At 34.0% G+C, this 21,889-nt stretch overlaps 1 protein-coding gene and 1 pseudogene across 2 annotated transcripts in view; both read right to left on the reverse strand.

Moving 5' to 3' along the window:
* EDIL3 (EGF like and discoidin domains 3) overlaps window positions 1-21,889 on the reverse strand; it is a 405,479-nt gene that overhangs the window by 281,226 nt on the left and 102,364 nt on the right. The gene's annotated exons all lie outside the window — the stretch shown is intronic.
* The window catches only part of LOC150008644 (cytochrome c oxidase subunit 5A, mitochondrial pseudogene), a 114,860-nt pseudogene that overhangs the window by 1,132 nt on the left and 91,839 nt on the right, over window positions 1-21,889 (reverse strand).

Consider the following 21,889-nt stretch of genomic DNA (forward strand, 5'->3'; position numbering starts at 1 on the left):
AGGAAGAATGAAAGAATAAAATGAAGGAAGTTTTATTTTTCTGCCTTCAGTTGAGAGGAAAGCAAATGAGGAGAGATACTTATTTGACCAGCTTTGTTAGTACACTATAAATGTTGAAAATATAATTTGAAGGAAGCTAGAATTGGAAACTTGGAAATGAAGGCACTCAATATATTAGGGAGAATAGAATGGATACCACTTTTTACTAAGAAGAGATATTGAATTCCTATAAAATAATTTGTTGAAATTTTATAAATTACAAGAAAATGTAACCAAGTACATTTTGATAATATTATTTCTATATATGAAGAATATCGATCAAGTCATTCAGGTAATATTTATTGAAGTCCATCTATGGGCCATTAAAGGTGATAATCGCCACACAACTATGGAGCCCATGAGAGACAATTACCTATTTTCTCTAGAGTCTATCAAAGACACAAGCAAATTGAGAGGTAGTCATTGCTACATACCAAGTCTACCAGACAAGAAATGCCTAGTAACAAGCGAGCAAAAGAGTGAGGCACCAAATTCAGAACTGTGAATTAGAAAGCCACCTCAAAGCATGTGAATTCCAATTAAAAACCATAGGATTAGTGGAACCAGCCAGGCAATGAGGTGGGACAAGAGATCCAAGATGGAGGGGAAAGCATGGGCAGATGCATGGAGCAGAGCCAGAGCATGTGTGGAAGAAGCAGGATAACAGTTACATCGGCTAGAGAGGAGAAAGTAAATAGAAGTGGCAAAAGCAAGACTGAAGAGTAAGCAGTGCCAGGATATTCAGTGCCATTAAGACATTCACAGGGAGTCACAGGGAGTCCATAGCATACAGGACAGCCATCTGAGGCTGTTAAGGAAGACAGTGACATTGCTATTGTCTGTATTTAGCTAGAAAAGGGGAGCAAAGGTGTCATGGAAACGAATGCAGATTCTTTCTGGCCAGCAATCAGAAGAATATGTGAGGCAAGGTTGGGATCTCTGACATTTCCTTTACTGCAGACATCACAGAATTTACACGTACCCAGCACTGTGGCCATGCGCTAGACTACCAGCTGGTTGCCAACCACGTGTTCCATGGCTGCTTGGACTGCAGCACTGGCTCACCAAGCTGCTGCCACTGCCACCATCACTCCCAGCATCCCTGCTGCCACTGCCTACCTTCTGCTGAGTACTCCCATGGGGTTTGCCTCTTTTATATACTATGCATAGACAAAGTTGGCTACTAGCCAAAATATGACATCAATGCTTATGTAACTGTGAGTGTGCTGTGCATGTGAATCTAATTATTATCTCTAAGCAGCCCATACCTGAGCATCTGGGGTGAAGGAGCCTGACAGACTCTATTGTCCTCACAAAAGGTAACTAGACATTGAGCTTAATAAAATGGCGACCATAAGCCTACTTACTAGTCAGAAATCTACAGCTTCACACTCCAGGGAACTATAGCATTGCTCTGACAAAGGGACTAACACCTCACCCTTCCCTGCTTCAGTACCAGATTGTTGGGGGGTGCCAGAGGAGGTGTTGGACCATAGAGGCCTGTTGATCTAACTGGGGGATGTGGGCACACCTAAAGCCCACAAAAGCCTGGGAAATTGATTGGTTCTTTTGAAAAAGCACCTAGTCCATTCCACACTCAGCTAACATGTTCCCAGGAGAACAAAGAAGCTTCTCTTGCCCACCTGATGCTGCACTTTCCCATTTGTTCATGCACTATCAACCATGGAGCATGCAACCATGTGGGTCTAGCAGCTTCTATGCCTGCAGCAGATAGCACAGGCTCCAAAAGGACTAAACTCTACAGCAGCCACATGGACTCCACCATTGAAGCAGCTGGAAACAAACCAGAATGGGGACTGAGACTGCTTAGCAGCTGCCTGTGGGCTCAAGAAGTTTGTACTTTAATATGAAGCAGACACTTTAGACACTGGCTTTTGTCTTGGCCTTCCTGAAAACATGGTTGTTCTGATAGGAAAGAAAGAAGTGGGGCATTGGACACCCCAGGGGTGGCTTCTATCTCCACACAAATAAACAATTCCACACCACAATCTCCCATGTGTGAGTACTTGAAATGCTTTTCTTGTGATCCCATGGAAGAATAATTTCTACCTACAACAAACAATATGATTTGGACAATTGCATAATTCACCTTGGCTGCAGTTTGAAGAATGGATTATAAGGAGGCAAAATCTAAGTGTAACTGACCAGTTAGAAAGTGGCAAAGGTTATTCTGAAACACGGGAATGCTGGCTTGAATAATAATACTAACAATGGAAATAAAGAAAGTGAACTCCAAAGTGTATACAGAGACAAATGTATGGGTCTAATGTGATGTTTAGAAGGAAATAAGAGAACTAAGGATAAAACCCACAAATCAAAAAGCTCTGCCTTTCATTTTGAAAGAAAACATGGTTTAAGAAACAATTTGAGGGATGGTGGAAGGCAGTGATGAATTTCATTTTGAAAATATTTGGACTGAAGTGCCTATAGATATCAATGTGGAGATAGTGAGAAGTTGGTTTTATGTATTTGAACTTGGATAGAAAGATTCAGATTGGAGATAGAAAATTTATCACAGAGCTGGTATTGCTTCTTTTTTTTTTTTCAAGGAATGACAAAAATTTTTTTGAGAAGAGTGTTTGGAAAGGTGATTTAGAAGCAGACATGTTTTCCTACATTTTAAACTCTCTAAACTCTGGAATCATTTCAACATGCTTTCTCCTCTGTTCCAAAAATATGTGCCTGGCACATAGGCATTGTTATCCAAATAAAATGTTATCTGAATAAAAATTACATAGCAGATGGGTTGGCAGTGCATTTAAAATGATAGAAAGCTGATAGTGTTTTGATACTGATAAAAAGCAACTACTAAAATAAGGGGTTAAAGGCACACTACAGAGGGAATACTCAGAGGGTAAAAGAAGTGTGAAAAATAGGACAGATGGGCTTCAAAGTCAATGTGGAAAGGTCACCTTGAGTGTGAGGAGGAAAACCATCACAACAGGAAGTTAGGGCTGGGATGCCTTTTTGTTTGTAGATGTTGTTACACAATTTCAAGGAGTTCCCACCTGGTCTTTTCTCTGTATAGTAGGCTGCTGCAAATATTATGTCGTTAGAGGCCTGAGAGAATGAAAGGTAACATGCACCTGTGGTAAATGGAAGGTCACTGCCTGGGAGAGGATAGAAAAAAAGATGCAGGGAAAACATATAGGCCCAGCTGAGTTTGGAGACAAGAATAAATAGTGGCAACATGTACCCAACTATGTATTTGCTTAGCGGTCAACAGAAGGGGCTCAGGCAGAAAGTAGAAGGCAGGATTCAGGCTTGTTGTTTTACCAGATAGATTTAATGAGGGGCAACACAGCAAAGGAGAGACCCTTGAAAACCTGATATCTTGAAAGACGCATAAGATAGCTTATTGAATTTGCAGGGGAAGTCAGAGATGCAATATGGCTCCAGTAGTAAAGGTGTCTGGGAAATGTTGGACCCTCTGTTTAATCTTTCTGATGGTTTATCTCTCTGCAGCCTCAGGCTTGGCTTGACTGACCACCCAGAAAGCTGGAATGCTACACAGAGATAAATGTCATGCCCCCAAGAAGAAAGTTAATAAATGTATGGAGTGTGGATAACTACCTGATGTTATCTGTTAACTTAGAAATGCATCGGTGTTCTTTCTCGTGGTCTGCAAGACTACCCATAATGTGGTTTTACTATTAACCCCCATAAAAAAGAGACCCTATATTGGGAGAGGGAGGATTACTTCTTGGTGGACCACAACTGGGAGCAAGTGGCTGCTTTGCCCATTTATGTAAGTTTCTCCTATGAAAGCTCTTATGAATTTGAATAAGGCTACATTTCAGTTCTTCAGAATTGATCCTGAATTTAGGCTTTTTGGGCTTTCCCCCAACAAATTTTATGCTCTAAGGTTATATATCTTTATAATTATCAAAAAACTATAAGCCCAGTAAATCCTTCTTTCAGAGAATCATGCAGTTTTTTAGTAGATGGGAAAGGACAGATCACAAGATAGAATCTGGCTACTGTATGTAAATAATGCAGTAGATCATAATAGTAACACTTAGTCCATCAATCCTTGTCAAGAACACAAACTCACGTAAATTTATGCAATCAGGAGATACAAAGAAAATAAAATTCAGTGCCATGTTCAAATGTATAAGGTTTATATTGCTTTTGGATTTAGATAACACATTGTGAATTCTGCCTTTTCTAAATGTAAAGCAGCAGAGCCACAATATAAAAATAACTGTCAAAGAAAATTAGTCAGAAACAAGTCAGATAATGTAATTACTTAATAAACAAAGTAACCAAAGGAAAGAAAAGTTTGTTACTCCCAACATAATTTATTTTATCAATTTTTCAGGCAGAAAGAATATGTCATGTTGAAATTACAAAACATTTTGCAAAGTCTAATTTTGTGTTTTATTTAAAATCATGTTGAAAAATGTCATAATCTAAGACAGCAGCGGAATGATAGTTTCACACTTCAACATGTAAAAACTAAAGAAATATATTTTACTGATTTAAGTGCAGCCTCAATTACTTATTGCCAGTATGTTTGAAGTAATTAATCATTGCACTGCATAATGTATTTATAAACTTTGCCATTGAATCTGACTATATATATTTATCCACTTGGTGGGTAGAGGAAAAAAAATCACAAAAGTTGAAACTAGTCCTTTGTGTAGTCAAGTACAATTCCATTGTGTAAATGTACCACAGCCGTTTTATCCACTCATCTACTGGTAGGCACTTGGGCTGCTTTCAAATCTTGGCTATTGCGAAAAATGCAACAATAAACATTGGGGCGCATATATTCTTTTGAATTAGTGTTTTGGGTTTCTTTGTATATATTACCAGAAGTGGGATTACTGAATCAAAAGGCAGTACTATTTTTAATTTTTTGAGAAAACTCCATATCGTTTTTCATAGTGGCTACCACCAATCTATTTGATTTATTAAAAATAGCCATTCTGACAGGTTTGGGATGATATCTCATTGTGGTTTTAATTTGCATATCTTTGATGATTAGTGACCTTGAGCATCTTTACATATGTCTTTTGGATGTCTGTATGTCCTCTTTTCAGAAGTGTCTATTCAGGTCTTTTGTCCATTTTTTAATTAAATTGCTTGTTTCTTGTTGTTGAGTTGTATAAGTTCTTTATAAATTTTGAATATTAACTCTTTATCAGATGTGTCATTGTCAAATATGTTCTCCCATTCACTGAGTTGTCTTTTCATGTACACTTAAAACTTGTATAATTTTATTAACCAATGTCAACCCAGTAAATTCAAGAAAAAATGTTAACCATAGAATTAGCATATGTTGCAGTAATGCAAGTCCTAGTATATCCAAAATAACTAAAAACAAGTATTCAGACAAGTGCTTATACACAAATGTTTATAATAGCATTATTTGCAATAGTCAAAAGGTAGAAACAACTCAAATATTCATCAACAGATAGGCAAAATGTGGTATATACATACAAAGTGATATCATAATCAGTCATAAAAAGAAATGAAATATAAATAAATAGTCCAAGTGAATAACCCTTGGAAATATGCTAAGTGAAAGAAGTCAGACACATAGATCACATATTGTATGAGTCTAGTAATATGAGATGTCCAGTATAGGTAAACACAGAAAGACAGAAAGCAGACTAGTGGCTATCAGGGGCTGGGGTGGGGAGGGGGAAGTGGGAGGGGGAGAAGGAAATAGGGAGTGACTGCTTAATGTGCATGAGGTCTTCATTGGGGGTGTGAAAATATTTTAGAACTAGATAGAGGTGGTGGTTACAGGGCATCATAATGTACTAAATGTCACCTAAGTGTACACTTAAAAAAAACCTAGTCTTCTTTCTGTTAGAAATAACAAATAGACACTTAATTCGTGGAATGGGAGTCCTATTTCAAAAATAGGATTTAGATCTTGATTAAATTTTGTTGTAAAAAGTGAATAATTTCATGTTCAACTTTTTAGCATTATTTTCACATGAAAGCAACTTTATAAAGTAGCTGTTAAGTGCTCTAATTTCAACAAGCTCTAAAATTTCAGAATTTATATCTTTTTATCTATAGCAAAAACAGTCTTAAAAATCAAATTATATGTGAAAGCAGAAACATGAATCACTTTAACAGGTCAGTCTCTCAAGACATGATCACTGACAAACATGACAAAAATTAGCTCTCTAATTCTTTTAAAAACATAGAATGTGTTATTTATAAATTTAATGGCTACATGGCCAATGTGTTTTCTTAATGCAAGGGAATTCCTGACAAGCAAAGACATTTGAGCAATTAATTCAGTAGAAGTCAGAAATTATGTGTTCTTGCTGTTTTGTTGGTTTTCAACAGGTATCAGGTTACTGCTGCAAACATTCCAATTTGCATCTTTATAGGTAATAAGCTGATTGTAAGGAAGGAGGAAAGCAAAATTCCCTTTCTTCAGGAATTCCAGAGACCGTAATGGAGTCCACTTAGAATATTAGTGCTTTGATACTAAAAAGCCCAGGGAAATACATAGGAAGTAGGACTCTGTTATCCCTGTGGCCTGCCAAGTAGAAATGAGACTGGCTAAAAGGAAGCCATTAAGCACTGGAAAGGACAACTCTTTAGGAACTTGAACACATTAAAACACACATTGCCTCTCTTCTGCATTAGATCATACACTATGAGGCTCTACCTAATATTGACTCTCTATACCCTCCTGTACTCATTTTTGTGTTCACTTGATACTCACCAGCTCCTTCCCAGTCCTTAAAGCAGCCCTTATTTGAAATGGGTGTGTTTTATGCAGCTCTAGCCCAATGCTCTCTATTACTGAGGCTATGATCTTATGTCTTTCTCTTTCCTCATTGGTTGAATTACTATCTGTGCAATTTAGTCAGTGAATCTCAAATAAGAATAGCATGAGTGCAATTTAGAATACTGTGAGATATAGGGCTTCAATCTACACACCCTTTGGAAACTCCCTGCCCCAAGCCCTGAAAAGCTCTGTTCTGACACAACTGTCTGGTGACATAACTCCCCTGAGGCCTAAAATTATGCAATCTTTTCCTGAAACCTTTTCTGATACAAATTGCCTGCTTGCTCAAAATTCCAAATTATATTTACTGCTTGGATTCTTCTCTTCCACCGCTTAGTCAATCAGTTAGAATATTTCATTACTTTGTAGTAATATAAGTTAATATTTTTGTGCCATAAATATATGCCGACTGTTACACTAAGTGATTTATAGACATTTTCTTAATCTTCATAATAGTCCTACAAGAAACTTGACTAAAACTAAAAAAAAAATATCCTTTATTTTAATATGAAAAAAAATTAAAATTTACTAAAGTTGCAGAGTTTACTCAAAAGTATAGAATGTCAATGATAAAGTCAGATTCACACGTAAGCAGCATAACTTCAGAAATAAGAAACTACGTATATTGGGATGATTTCCTTTGCTGCCATATTCATTCACTTTGTCTCTTCACTTCTTCAAGTTCTTTATCTTCTTCAAGTTATTTTTATTCTCTGACTAGTGGTCAATTATTTAACATTGTTGTATATTGCCCACCTTATTATCATTTTGATAATTTTGCCCTCTTGAATTTATTCTCCATCATTTGCATATCAGATCTCTCTTTACTTAAAGGAGAACAATTCTGAGTCCCACTTTGCCTCTGCAATTAACATGGCTATGTCCCATAGTATAAACTTTCTCCTCCTAGTGTAGGCAATGCTTCCTGCCACTAAAAAACAATAACTGGCAGTTGATATCAAATCAGATCTTGGAACAGACCACACTGTAAAGATATATTATGTTGATATACAGTTTCGTGATGATATATTTATTCCTTATTATAGAAATGTTAATTAAATAGATCTCCAGGGTATAAATATTATAAAAGAAATTCTTCTATTACTCTCAATGTCACCACAACATATAAATAATAGTTTGGGTCAAAGACAGAAAATCTTAGAAAAAGATCTGGTCCACAGTAGGGTCAATATATATCTGGGGGAAGAATTCAAATATATAATTGAATTAACTTATTTATATGCTCTCTTATTTGAAAAATGTGATGATGACAAAAAATCTTGTGAAAATAACAAAACAGCCGCAACAGAAATATAGCATTTGGAAGCTTGAGGAAGCACAACTCAGTAATAATTTAGCTAGAAATTATCAACAAAACAGTGTATGTTCACTGTAAGAAGTTCAGATAATACAGGAATAAAGCAGAAAGCATTACTATAATCCTATCCTATTAATAATTTGAATTACATGCCACAAAAGGTTTCTCTGTTTAGCTCTACATTTTAGTCAAATATTTAACTCTAACAGAAACAAAGGCATATTCTTAAAAAAATAAAAAAAGTTATTACATGGACTTTAAATACCCTTATTCTCTGCTTTTTATTCTCAAACCCTACACATACCCACTGTTAGCTCTTTTATTGTATGCTTTCTGAAAATTTGTAAGTACTGTTTTATATTTCTTTTATGCACAAATTGACAGAAACTTCACATTGTTCTATTACTTGTTTGCTTTGCTTTACAATATTTCAATGATTGTCAGCACAAAGACACTTCATTCTGCTCAGTAAATAGGTAGAACGCAAATATCTAAATATACCATAATTTATATGTAATTCTATAACACTGGACATTTAGGAGTTTTCAATTTTTTTCCTGTTATAAACTACTAGGAATTGATCATTCCTGTTTAAACATATTTGTGAACTTTTACTTGTACTGGAACTATAACCTTAGAAGTGGGCATGTCTTCAGAAAATTATATCAATACTGCCTAATGATTTTCCAAAAATATTATCCTAATTTAGAATACCACTAATAGTATACTATTCTTCTTTATGGTTGGTGACACTGGTCCAGGACTGTTACAAATTAATTTACATTATTGTAAGCAATATGTATATATGATTTTTATTCCTCCTTAACAGGAGCAGTTTACAACATTGGTTCCAACAATTAAAACTCTGAATTCTTATCACCTGGGAAAAAAGAGTAAAGGATGATATGCTTAACTTTGTAACTGATCCAGAATATATATGAATTGAGAGTTTCCTAAAGCTTTATTTCTATTCTGAGTGTGGGCTGCAAAGTGAGTGTAATTGTTACTGGAAATTTCCCAGACCTAGGATTAAGAAACCTAACGGACCTATAAATATACACTAAAGTGTTTCCAGGGGATCTGCCTGCCCTTCTTTCCCCTTTTCTCCTCCTATCTTGGAATGTCTTTACAGTAGATCATTGGAATTTACAAGCATGGGGTCCATACATGAATGCTGCTAGATCTTGTTAAAATATTGTTAAGTTAAAAAACAAAACATACTCTACAATCTTCCTCTAGAGTTAGAGAGGAAAGAAAGATCTAGAAAGATATATGCAAAGAGATCAACACGAACTATCTCTAGATAGGGAGGTTATGAGAGTATTTATATATTCTTCATTGTATTTATTTTCTAATGTTTTCTAGAATTATAGGCACTGGTTTTTTTTGTAATAATAAACAAACTTAATTAAAAATCTCACAACATTTAAAAATCTAATTAGGAATGACGTAGAAGCAGAAAAGATAACTACCAAGGTTAAATTAAAAGAAATGGAGATTAGTGAACATCATGATGGGCCATGAATGTTTAATGTATATGTAATGTAGGGAATACTAAAAATGTGATCTCTAGGAACTCAGTCTGTTCTTATTATAGACACATTAGATGCTCTCGAGGTTTATCATGGCTCTTAAACTCATGAAACTGAGGATATTTAGGTATCTGTCAGTAAATATGCTGATATTGTTTGCTTACCTTATGTGGTTGTTGTCAGCTTATAACATCTCTATGATAACATTAACACAATTCAATTCTGATTTATTTTTTTTATTTTGATCAATATGTCCTCTGTGAGTTTAAAATTATTTGTTTTATTTAATTTTCAAAATTAATAATTCTCATGTCAACAACTGTAAAAGCTAACTATTAAACACTAATGATATACCAAGCACTGTTCTAAGCACTTTATAGATATTATCTCATATAAACTTCACAATAACCATATGACATGAACATTACTATTATCACCATTTTGGTAATTTTAAAAAGTTAATAAAAAGTAAGAATTTAAAAAATCCCTCCAGATTCCACAACTAGGAAATAATGTCATCTATATTTAACTCCACACAATCTAATTTCTCATTCTCTGTCTTAGAACCTGACAGAGAAATGAAGTGATATACATAGAATAGAGAGAAATAAAAATATTATGTAAACATAAGCAATGGTCTGGATCGCATATATAGCTCAATCCTGAAAAATAGTTTTAGTCATTCATCCATCCCTTGATTCACTCAAAAATAACTTTTTGTACTCCTACTAGATTCAGGGCACAGGGTTAATCAGTTCAAGAGTTAAACTGCAAACTCATGATAGAGACCTGCTATATCTAATTTATTCTTCAAATTTTATCTAGACACTTAAAATCCACCTTTTCTAGGTCTTTCTAAAATAAGGGAAATAAGACAAAATTGACTGTATTTTAAAATATTACATTATTAATATGAACTTTAATGTGGAATTACAATGTCATTTAAAATTAAAAAAGACTCAGTTTATTATAGAAGGAAAACTAATGCTGATGTTCAAGGATCCCTCATGAATGATTTATGTGCCTTTGATTTTCCCCACGAAGCCACTAGTTATGATATGTTGTAAGCTTGTAAGCTACTGGGATTTCGCTTACCTCTGGAAAAAGAATCTATTTTATGTTCATTTCACTCCCCTTTCAGGTTTTTCACTTTAATAAAATTATGTCTTACGCTTTTTAAAGTAATTACTTAATTACCAAATCAGCTACACTCCAATACCATGGGGAATAAAAATCAATTTTAGCAACTTTATTGGCATGATAAAATCTGGAAGCATTTCCAGAGTCAACACAGAAACTCTTCGGGCAGCGTGACATGATTCACAGCAGCCAAAGGCATTACATACCTCAGATGGGAAATGATTCACATTTGATATAACTATTCTTTTCAGATGATCTTCCTGGAGCTTTTCTTCTTCTTAATTTAATTTTTTTAAATTTAGTTTTGTCCTTTAACATAAAGGAAAAAAATATAAAACTGCTTATAATTCATATTATGTAAGTGCATGTTGTTAAAAGCTCAAAATCATCCAAGCCTGTGGCCATGATAACACTTCATGGGGTGGCTACAGAGTGGCTAGTGGCTCTATCCTTCTTTCTCTGCAGTTCTCTTGGCTTTGCTGGTCTATAGTAGCTGGTTAGGTATCAGAAAGGTTTCTCATATAGGTACCCAAAATACTAAAGCAGTGATATAATTTGAAACCACACACTATGATATCCAGAAGAAGAGAGAGTCTCTGAAAAGTGCTTTTTATTAGAAGCAAGAGGATGTCTTTCCAAGAGGACTTGGGGATTTTCTGCGTTATGTATTGATCCTAAATGTGTATGTACAGTGCACTTTTCTCATCCACATCCTACCTTTAGGCAAATGCCTTGTGCTGAGGACTTGAAGCCTGGTCTCCTGAATCAGTCAGCTAAAAAGGATAAATTTTTCTTTAGGAATCAGGCCCACTGTGGGACAGGCAGAGCAACACAAATCTGACTCCTGGGTTTACACCTAGTTTTGTGCTTTCTTGGGCTAGTCACTTAACCTCTCTGCAGTACAGTTTCCTGCTAAGTACTAAGGTTGTGGTAAGAATTAAATGAGTTATTTTTCATAAAGCACTTAGAAAACCACTTAACTAGCACATAATAAATAGTCCTTAAGTGTTATATAGACCCATAACATCAATTTGAATAGTGAGAGATACAACATTGCCACAGTGCCCAGAAAGTTCTCAACCACACATTTTGTGTTTTAGTTTCCTACCAATGCAAACTACAAGCTTTGCCTTTTTTCATTTCTATTTTTATTTAATCAAGGTTTCTACCACAATTCTTACATATAGTGGTTTCCAACAGTAGTAGTCCCATGTCTCTAACGAGTTTTCTACACACTATCTCCTTATAATTCTGTACAATCATTTCACTTGATTATAACATTATAGTAGTTAGTATTCATCCCAGTGTGTGCGAGTATCCTTTATGGTCAAAATAAGGCCAAGAGCTTGACAAAAAGCAGGAATGAACTGACCTATTTTCTATTGCTTTTGTGACTTTGCCTTTTGTTTTTGATGTGTATCTGTTTTTCCTCAGAATGTCATATTTCTGGTTTTGAAAGTGCTATTGGAACATTGTAAAATATTTTAGTATCACTTTTACTCCTCAGAATTCAATCTCTCTACATTCACCATTTTCCAATTACATTCTAGTCTATTTTCACAAATATCAAGATATTGCATGAAAGACTATCTTCCGTATTTAGTTTACTATGGATTATAAAAAATAAAACTATCATATAAAATACACATTATGGATGTTATTGGTAACTTTAAGTAAAATGCAAGATGATTTAATGAAAATATTAATTTTTATATAAAAATGGTGGTAAATATATGTAGTAAAAATTTTGGCTATCATAACAAATGACTGATATTTTCAAACATTGAAAATAATTTAAAAAATGAAAATAACAGCAGGAACAACTATAAACATGCACACATGGACAAACACACACACACACGCAAAGAGAAAGACCCTCAGAACATGAAAGTCATCAGAGTGGCAATAATTATTTGTTGCATTTTATCTTATTTTAATTATTTCAGTATGTACCCAAAATATATTTGATTTTCAATATCGCATAACCTTTTGACTTAATATAGAATATACCCATACAATTTTAGAGATAAATAAGACTTCAGACACTGTGTTAGCTACATCTTGTAAACTTATTTAAGGGATTAAAGAGAGGTCTAAAAACTTTAGTGAAATGCCAGCAAACCAAGTAGTGGCACATTTTGGATTGGAATCTTCTGACCTCTTCAGCAGTGTCTTTTTCTTTTTTGTTTTACTTTACCATTCCATCTACTCCACAGTTATTTTATTTCTGGGGGAGGAAAATTTGAGGTTTTAGTGCTAATAAGTGACAAGAACTCATTTCAATGAGTCAAGCTCCACATTTCTACTATCTGCTAAACCACAAAGATGTGAACATAAAATCCACTTTTAATTTTGTATTCAGTAGAGCTTTCTTTCTGTTAAACATGCAAAATAATTATTACAAAAGTCTTTCTCAGGTTTTTAAATTTTTTTTTTTATTTCCTACCTTAATCACTCACCTAAATACAGTCAGTTCATTTAGCAGCACAAGAAAGAAATCAGAGGGATCTATAGGAAATGTATTAACATATTCTTAGCAATCATTCTCAATTATATATAACATAATTTGATGGATTCATTTACAAATTGTATTCCCATTGAATGGTTTTCTCTGATTCTCAACTGAACTGGTTATAGTGTGTGAATTTGTTATATATGAAAAGAGGGCTCTAGAGTTCTTTAGTTTTATTCCTAAGGCAATCTAAAGAGTCGGGAAGGTGATAATCTAGTATACTTGTAGCTCCGATAAGTGATTGAACAAGTACCATTATTCACAGACAGTGGCTATGAGAGAACTGCAACCACTAGGCAAAAATATTAACTAATTCCCTAGAGGGAGGTAGTGAATGATTTTGACAAATGCATGCTCACAAACAAAGATCTGATAGGTAAAATGAAAAATTAAATCTTAAACATGAACATTTTTCTTGTCAAATGAAACTATTAATACTAGCTCAGGGCTTCATTATGAAAAGAGTAAACTACTTTTTATTCATTGGATTTATATGCTTGCTGCAGGAAGGTTTCCTAGGTTGCATTTTTCATATATGCATATTTGGTAAGTTTTCTCCTTGTATTGGTGGGCTCTCACTTTCTTACTGCCTGTAGTCGTTTAAAGCCAGCAAGGAGTTATTTTCTCTTTTTCTTTTTAAACATATGTTTGAGCCTTTACAGGCTGGCCTTTTGCCTTCTCATTCTATTGCAAATCTTCTCTTTTGTTGGCTGCTCATTTATATGCATCTATATGTAGAGCTTTTGGTTTGTTTAGTGTTTTGATGGTTGTGAGATGGGAAGGGGTGTGGGGGAATGGGTGAAGAGGTGAGGGAATTAAGAAGTACAAATAAGTAGTTACAGAATAGCCATGGGGATGTAAAGTGCAGTGTATGAATGTCTCATGGACATGAACAATGGTAGGGGGATTTCCTGAGGGAGTGGGGGTGCTGGGTGGAGGTGAGCAAAAGGGGAAAATTGGGACAACTGTAATAACATAATCAATAAAATACAATTTAAATAAAGGATACTGGGAATTCCAAAGTAAAAAAGATGGCTCTCTAGTTCCAATCCAGTTTTAGAAGACTACAGTATGAAAGTGTGCCTAAATTTAAAGTCAGATGAATTTTTTAAAATATTTATATTTGCTTGCTGATGAATTTTCAACATAAATTCAAGATATGTTTTTAGGATTTTCAGCTTTGGTTGTTAATTCTCCCTTTACTTAATCTCAATATGTGCTTTTCTGTAACTTTTAAATTCTTTCATTCATAATTTGTCAATATCAATTTATTTGCTTTTTGATCTGTTTATTTCATTTACCACTGTCTTTATTTGGACTTACTTTGCTGATATATCTCTTGAATTTATGTCCAAGTTAAGTCATAATTGTTTTACATAGCACATTCTAAGAATAAATAAATTGAATCAGTCCACTCTCTAAACATTTAAACATATTACCTTTTATAATCACAACGTTGTTACTCTCTAACTTTGGTAGAGAAAAGTTCAGACTCTCAGTGCATTAACACCAGTAGTCCATAAAACACTGCCTGTTATATAAAGTTTTTTAAAATCCTCACTTGAGGATATGTCTATTGATTTTAGGCAGAGGAAGGAAGAGAGAGAGAGAGAGAGAGAGAGAGAGAGAGAGAGAGAGAGAGAGAGAGAGAGAGAGAAACATCAGTGTGAGAGAGAAACATGGATCAGTTGCGCTTCCTGGAGGCATCCCAATTTGGGATTGAACCAGAATTCTAGGTATGTACCCCTGACTGGTAATTGAACCTGCAACCTTCTGGTATATGGGATGATGCCTCTACCAACTAAGCTACCCAACCAATGCTCAAGTTTTTACTTTTAATTAAAAAGCTGATGTCACTCTTACTTAGTTAAAATTTTATTTGTTATTTTATGCTATATAAATAATTGCATTTGTTTGTAAAAATGTTAGCACTTATAACTTACCTTTACCTTTACATATTTAATTACTAAAGTTACAGACTTTGAAATATCTCATACATGTGTGCTTCTTAACATTTCATTAAACATAATCCAATATGACTGTCATTTTTTTCATTCATTTATTCAACATGTATATTCTTATGCAGCTACCTGTGCCTTTTGTATTAGTGAAATAACAATCTATAATATCATGTATAGTTTCTATCATTTATATGGAGGCCTTGTGATACATTTTATCATTTTTTGAAAACATTAGATGAATTAAAATAAAAGTAAAACTGATTCTTTTAATGTAGAAATCAATTTCAAAACATGAAATTGAAACTTAATTCACATCATAATGTAGTTATTGAAAATTATGTATGCCTTTCTGTGAGGCTCTCCTGCTGAAGTAGTATCCCTGAAGACTCAACTTTTTAATGTTTCCATCAGTGTGACTAGAATTCTAATCATACCTATTTGTGTGTAGCATATTTTCTCCAACTAACCCAAAATAGTTATACAAATGTATTTTTCTCAATAGCCCATATCAATCACAAAGTTTAGGTGGCTGTCTCAGTTTTATAAAGAGCTGTATGCAAATTGACATAAAAGGGAACGTCTGAGAAAGATCTTAAGGATGAATAAGATTTATAAAATATGAGTAGATGGAAGGGCAGTGGAGTTCAAGCAGCAAGTGCAAATGAATAGAAACATAATATAACAGGGTATGTGTTCCTCTCATGCATTCTCACAGCATATTTCATTCATTTATTTAAATCAATGCCTCTGTTACTAGAGCATATGCACTTGAGCATACATCTTGGCATGAAATAGGAACTCAAAATTTCCTGGATTTCTACAGGATCAGATAGATAAAATTGCTTCCTCAAAGTCACAAATTTAGGCAGTAATGGGTGAAAACAATAATCCTCTCATTTTCATTGTTTCAACACAAAATCAGCATATTGAGGATTACCACAGGCCCATATTATATCAGGTGTAAAGGACAGTATTGAGGAAATGAACCATTAACATATCTGTGAGTCCACTGTTACTTCCTCGATTCTAATCTTATCTGTAAAAGAATGAAATTTTTCATGGAACGAAAAAGAAAAGTTCAGACTCTCAGTGCATAACACATTTGCCTCGCTCAAGTGCCTTTGCATAAGTAAATGCAGATATGCTAATTTCTCTCCTGAAAGTGCAGAGATTACCCTTTCTTCTCCTAGTGTTTTCCTTGACCTCTCTCACAGAAAGAGGCTAATAATTTGCTGCCCGGGTTTCCTGCTCTTCTGGAGAGCATGCAAAGGACAGCATTATATAAATTCAAGTGCTATAGGTTGTAGGACCAGATCAACTTCTTTCACTCCTGCTTCTTCCACTTTTAGCCTTGTGCCTTGGGAAAATTCTCTCTACCTCAGTTTCTGTTTCATTCTTAAACTGGATAACAGAATAATGTCTGTAAAGCAACTAGCACAATTCATGATGCAGAATAGATATTCTTCCTCTCTCCTTTTTGTAAAATAAATTATTTAAATTCTGCTTAAGAATAAAGGATAAATCCAACTCCCTCTGTGAGAAGAAATAATTTAAATATATGTGAAGTAATCACATCAAAACTATTAGTCAATCTTATCAATAAAAAGAAAACCTATATTCTCCTTAAAGAAGTCCCCTCAGCATCCCACTGACACGTTAAAATTGTTTTCTTAGATTTAGGAATCTTGCCACACAGATTAGCATAAAGGCTGCAATCTGCATTCTACATACACATTCTATATTTGAATGCAATGGTAATTACAGAGATTACTATCACTTTCTGCTGCTAAACCTACAATGGCTGATGCTTTATGAACAGATTATGATATACTGTGCATATCTTAAAGCCCTTCCCTCTTTTATTTGTAGTCAAAGCTACTGTTTGCAGAGCACTTTGCTGTTTCTAGCAAGGTCTCTCCTGTTCTAGTTTGGATGAATGTATTGGTCAGAAAAAGGCTTTGCCCTTTCCTCATGCTCCACTTTGTTCTATTTGTTATTCTAGTGACCCTCCTATCCACAGCAAAATCACAGGCTGAAGCTTTTGTCAGATATTTTTTCTGCCTTCTCTGCTGACACATCCTCTTTTCCAGCTCCAATTCTAAAATTTTTTGAATTCTCTACTGCCTTACATTCTTTCTATGCTCAGAAATTCTGTGCTAAAATTAGTATCCCTTTATTGTCAGTGGACTGATACAGGCCAGAACTTAATCCTCAGAGTCCCTTTCCTGCTATTTTATGTACCACTGCTCAAGTTTTGTAATGTCCCACTGCTGTCCAGTTTCCCCAGAAGACAGAAAGCTACACATTTGCGTTGGTTTTCAGTGCTTGACCCTTTGGCGGCATTGCTTTCCAGTCTTCCTCCATGACTTGTGCTACTGAAAGGCAATGACTGAGTGAAGGGAAGGCAAAATGCAATGATTTTGTATTGTTCACTCTCTAGAAAATGCCTCGCAATTGTTTCCTGGACTCATGCCCTTCTTTGTCCCTTGACCTTTACTGAGAAATACAATAAGGGATAAAAATAGAAAGTCATAATATTCCTACCAGACACAATGAGAACATGAATGCCTAAATAGAGAATAGTGCATGGTGCAGAGACATGGATCTGAAGTCCATAGACACATGCTCATATGCCAGCTACACCAAGTATGAGATTTATAACCATGTACCAATTCATTAGTCTCTTTACATTCAGTCTCATCTCCTTGAAGTTGATATCATTAAATAAGATAACGACCATTCAGTGAGCATTTATTCAATGATGGTTGCTATTTCACTAGTACATTCTAACAGCCCAGTTTCTCTACAGTCTTTTATGTTCATTGTATAAGATTTTCTTACTAGTTATCTATACGGGTTTGTCTTGGTAAACTGTATTTTTATGGCTATTAAATGATGATGTTGTTTTCTCTTCACTTGTGAGGAGCATATTTTTTCTACCACTTTTACAAACCGTGACCATCATCATTGCATTGTGGATAAGAATTTAAGGTTTAAAATTTTGCCCTCATTACAGATAATTTTTATGAACTAGCAAAAATCACTTAAAGTTTGTGTTTTGGTGATCTTTTCTGTAAAAGAGAAATATCTCAGCATTCTTCCCCCAATTCTAAGGTCATAGTGAGAGATAAATGAATTAATGTTTGTTAACATTCTAAGCTCTTAGAATAGTGGCTGGCACACATTAAGTTTTCAATAAATGACCACTATCATCATTAACTACTTTCTTTTTTTTTTTTTTAAGATTAGATTGTACTCTTTTTTTTTTTTTAAGGTTGTTTTTTTTAATGTTATTTATTTGTTTGGCTGTTTATTTATTTATTTTTAGAGAGAGAGGAAAGGAGAAAGAGAGAGTGAGAAACATCACTGTGTGGTTGCCTCTGTGCAATCTAGTCATGTGCCCTGACTGGGAATCGAACCAGCGACACTTGGCTCGCAGATAACTACTAACTTTCTGTGATCTATATAAGGAATTTGATATACTTTCTGAAATGTAGTATGTTATTTTTTTCTTATCAGTTTATTCTCATTCAATTCTATTTCTTTTTTTTATTTTGATCAATAGAATTCATATATGACTTTTAAGAATTTTGATATTTTACGCATAGGCTACCATTTAAATCAGTTTAAAGTGGAAAAGAAGGGAGAGCAATGGGGGGAAAATGGGATAACTCTAATAGAACAACAACAAAAATAAAGTGGAAAAGAATTTGACTACAAATAGAGGAGAATGGCATATATTCTTCTACATCATTTCTTCTTAAACACATTATTAATTGGCCTTTTGAATGACTTTGCAACATGCATTTCCTTTCAGTAATGTGAACTATGATATAAAGCCTGTTAGGTCTCACTTAAATATAACTCTTGTTTTAATTTTATAAATTTCAATAAAGTGTTACAATCAACATAAAAATATCAAAATATTTAATCAGTGCTTAAAAATGTTAGCTATTAACATGATTTGTGGGCAACATCTGTGATCACAGTGTGGAAATGGCAAACGCACATTTGGTCTCTTTCTGCTTGGGCAATTGTGTACACATACACACTTGACTCCAGCTTGTTCTCTTCTGATTATGACAACCAGACACCCTCTAACCCTGGCTCTGCTAATAATAAACTGTAACCTCATGCATGTTGAGTACTTTTTCAAGATATGAAATATTTTATGAAAACATAGAGGTATAAAGATTAACACCATAAAACACATGCGTATATCATATATGTGCCTAATTTTAGCATTTTCTTATTTTTATTTATTTATTTTTAAGATTTATGTATTTATTATTAGAGAGAGGGGAAGGGAGGGAGAAAGAAAGGGAGAGAAACATCAATGTTTGATTGCCTCTTGCATGCCCCCTACTGGGGACCTGGCCCACAACCCAGGCATGTGCCCTGACTGGGAATCAAGCCAGAAACTCTTTGGTTCACAGGCTGGTGCTCAATCCTCTGAACCACACCAGCCAGGGCAGCATTTTCTTATGTTATGCTTTTGTTTTTTTTTAAAGAATCAAGGCATTAAAATCATAGTAGTTAAGTCTATGTCACTTCTCCTTGATTACATCCTTTTCCCTTACTCATACAGCAGAGGAAACTGCTAGTATAATTTTTATGTTTACACTTCTAAAACAACTCTAAAGTTTCATTTTAATCTCTCAGTATACTATTATACTGAATGTATATGTCCACATTTTTTCTTAAAACTATGTTTTTGCAATCAATCCATGTTTACCCACAAAACATCAGTTTGTACATTTTAATTGCATTATAATATTCTATTGTATACCATAATTTATTCACCTACTTTCCCATTGATAGGTATTTGAAATATAAGTATTTCCTGTTTGGTTTTTATTTGTTTGATTGATTTTGCTATTACATTTTGTTATGCTTTTCTTTACACACTGTGAAAGAAGGTCTTTAGAATATATACCTAGAGGTAGAGTCTCTGGGTCAAATGACATACATTTACTAAACTATTACAGGTGGCATATACTTATGTTTCCACCATCATTGTTTGATTCTCCAGCTCCACATTCTCACCAACATTTAGTGCTGTCAGACTTTTTATGCTCTGCAAAACTGGTAGGTATAAATCATATCACTTTATTGTTTTAGTTTCCATTTTCCTAATTACGGTTTTCTTCTACTTAAACTGAGGAAATTGGCATCTATAGTTAAGTAACCAGTATTGATACACAATGACTAACTCTCCATTATCCACTTTATACACTTTTAGAAAAACTAATAAATATTGATTACATTGGTCAATGAATTTGCTGTTGGGATTACCTAATCAAATGACATGTAGAAAAGATAACAAGTACAAATGACTGTGCTTGTTTTTCTCTTTCTTTCTTCCTTTCTTTATTTTTTCTATCATAAATAAGTCACTATAAAATAAATAAGCTAGTAAAATTCTATATTGAATTGGTATCTTCAGTATTCATTTGAAAGAGCAAATATGGATCATAGAAAATATATTGAAGAACTGACTATAAATATCCACTAAGCAAGGCTACGATTTCTTTCTAATTATGCCATCTATATGGGTATTTAAGAAATAACTGCTGATAACACAATAATGATAATATCATAGTTATACATATTAAAATAATTATATGATCAGTTAGCTATTCATGCATATATTCTAAGAGCTAGAAACTGCTGTAATTATGGTTGACTGCTCTCTTTTTTCATTTTAATTATATTTTATTGTTTATGCTATTACAGTTGTCTTGATTTTGACTGCTCTCTTTTTAAATAAACCATTTTCTTTACCCTAACTCCATTTCTGGTTCATAAATACAAATTAAGATAACTCTGGTTTTGCAGAGCTATCTTTAAGGACTCCTATTTTTATTATTATTGTTTTTAAGTACTCCTATTTTTAAAGCTAAGTATAATGGTAGGTATTCCTTCAAAGACCATTTTAAACTAAACCAAGTTACACCTTAAAATCCATCAAAGAAGTGTAATTTACTTTAAAAGATAAATCTAGAATATTTACAATTAAACAGTTTCTTGTTCATATTTCTGACCATATTGAACTACTACTTGCAATTCACAAATATTTTTTCAGTATCTCATTGAGCAACATAGAGAATTACCTTTCTGGAAAACCATTTACATATATTCCTAGTTTTCTAGCATATACTTACTATATGAATTGTTAGTTTTTTTTTTTTTTTTTTTTTTTCCTACAGCTCGGGTCATTTTCTCATTACCTTTTCTTTGCCAAATGGTTATCTCAATTCATATATCTCTACGGTACAACAAGTTTATTATATTCAAAATTAAGCATCTCTCTGATCCTTAAAACTTGGTTCTTCAGTGAGGAGCACAACCACTCATCCAGTGGCACAAGACAGGACCACAGGCAGAGGAAGTTTTCTCCCTTAGCAGCAGCGTTAATGCTATGATCATCAAGTACTTTTCGAAATCTACTTCCTAAACCACTCAGAAATCTGCTCCTTTCTCTCCACCTCCACTCCCAATATCATCATCACACTTCTGTTTTTTTCATTCTTTGCCAAAAATCCCTACCTCCCCATTTTTCAGTCTTTATCCCTTAACTATGAGCTGATTTCCAAAGTCTGC

The sequence above is a fragment of the Furipterus horrens genome, unplaced genomic scaffold (genome assembly GCF_987537825.1).
Source record: "Furipterus horrens unplaced genomic scaffold, mFurHor1.1.pri manual_scaffold_5, whole genome shotgun sequence".
Taxonomy (NCBI): domain Eukaryota; kingdom Metazoa; phylum Chordata; class Mammalia; order Chiroptera; family Furipteridae; genus Furipterus; species Furipterus horrens.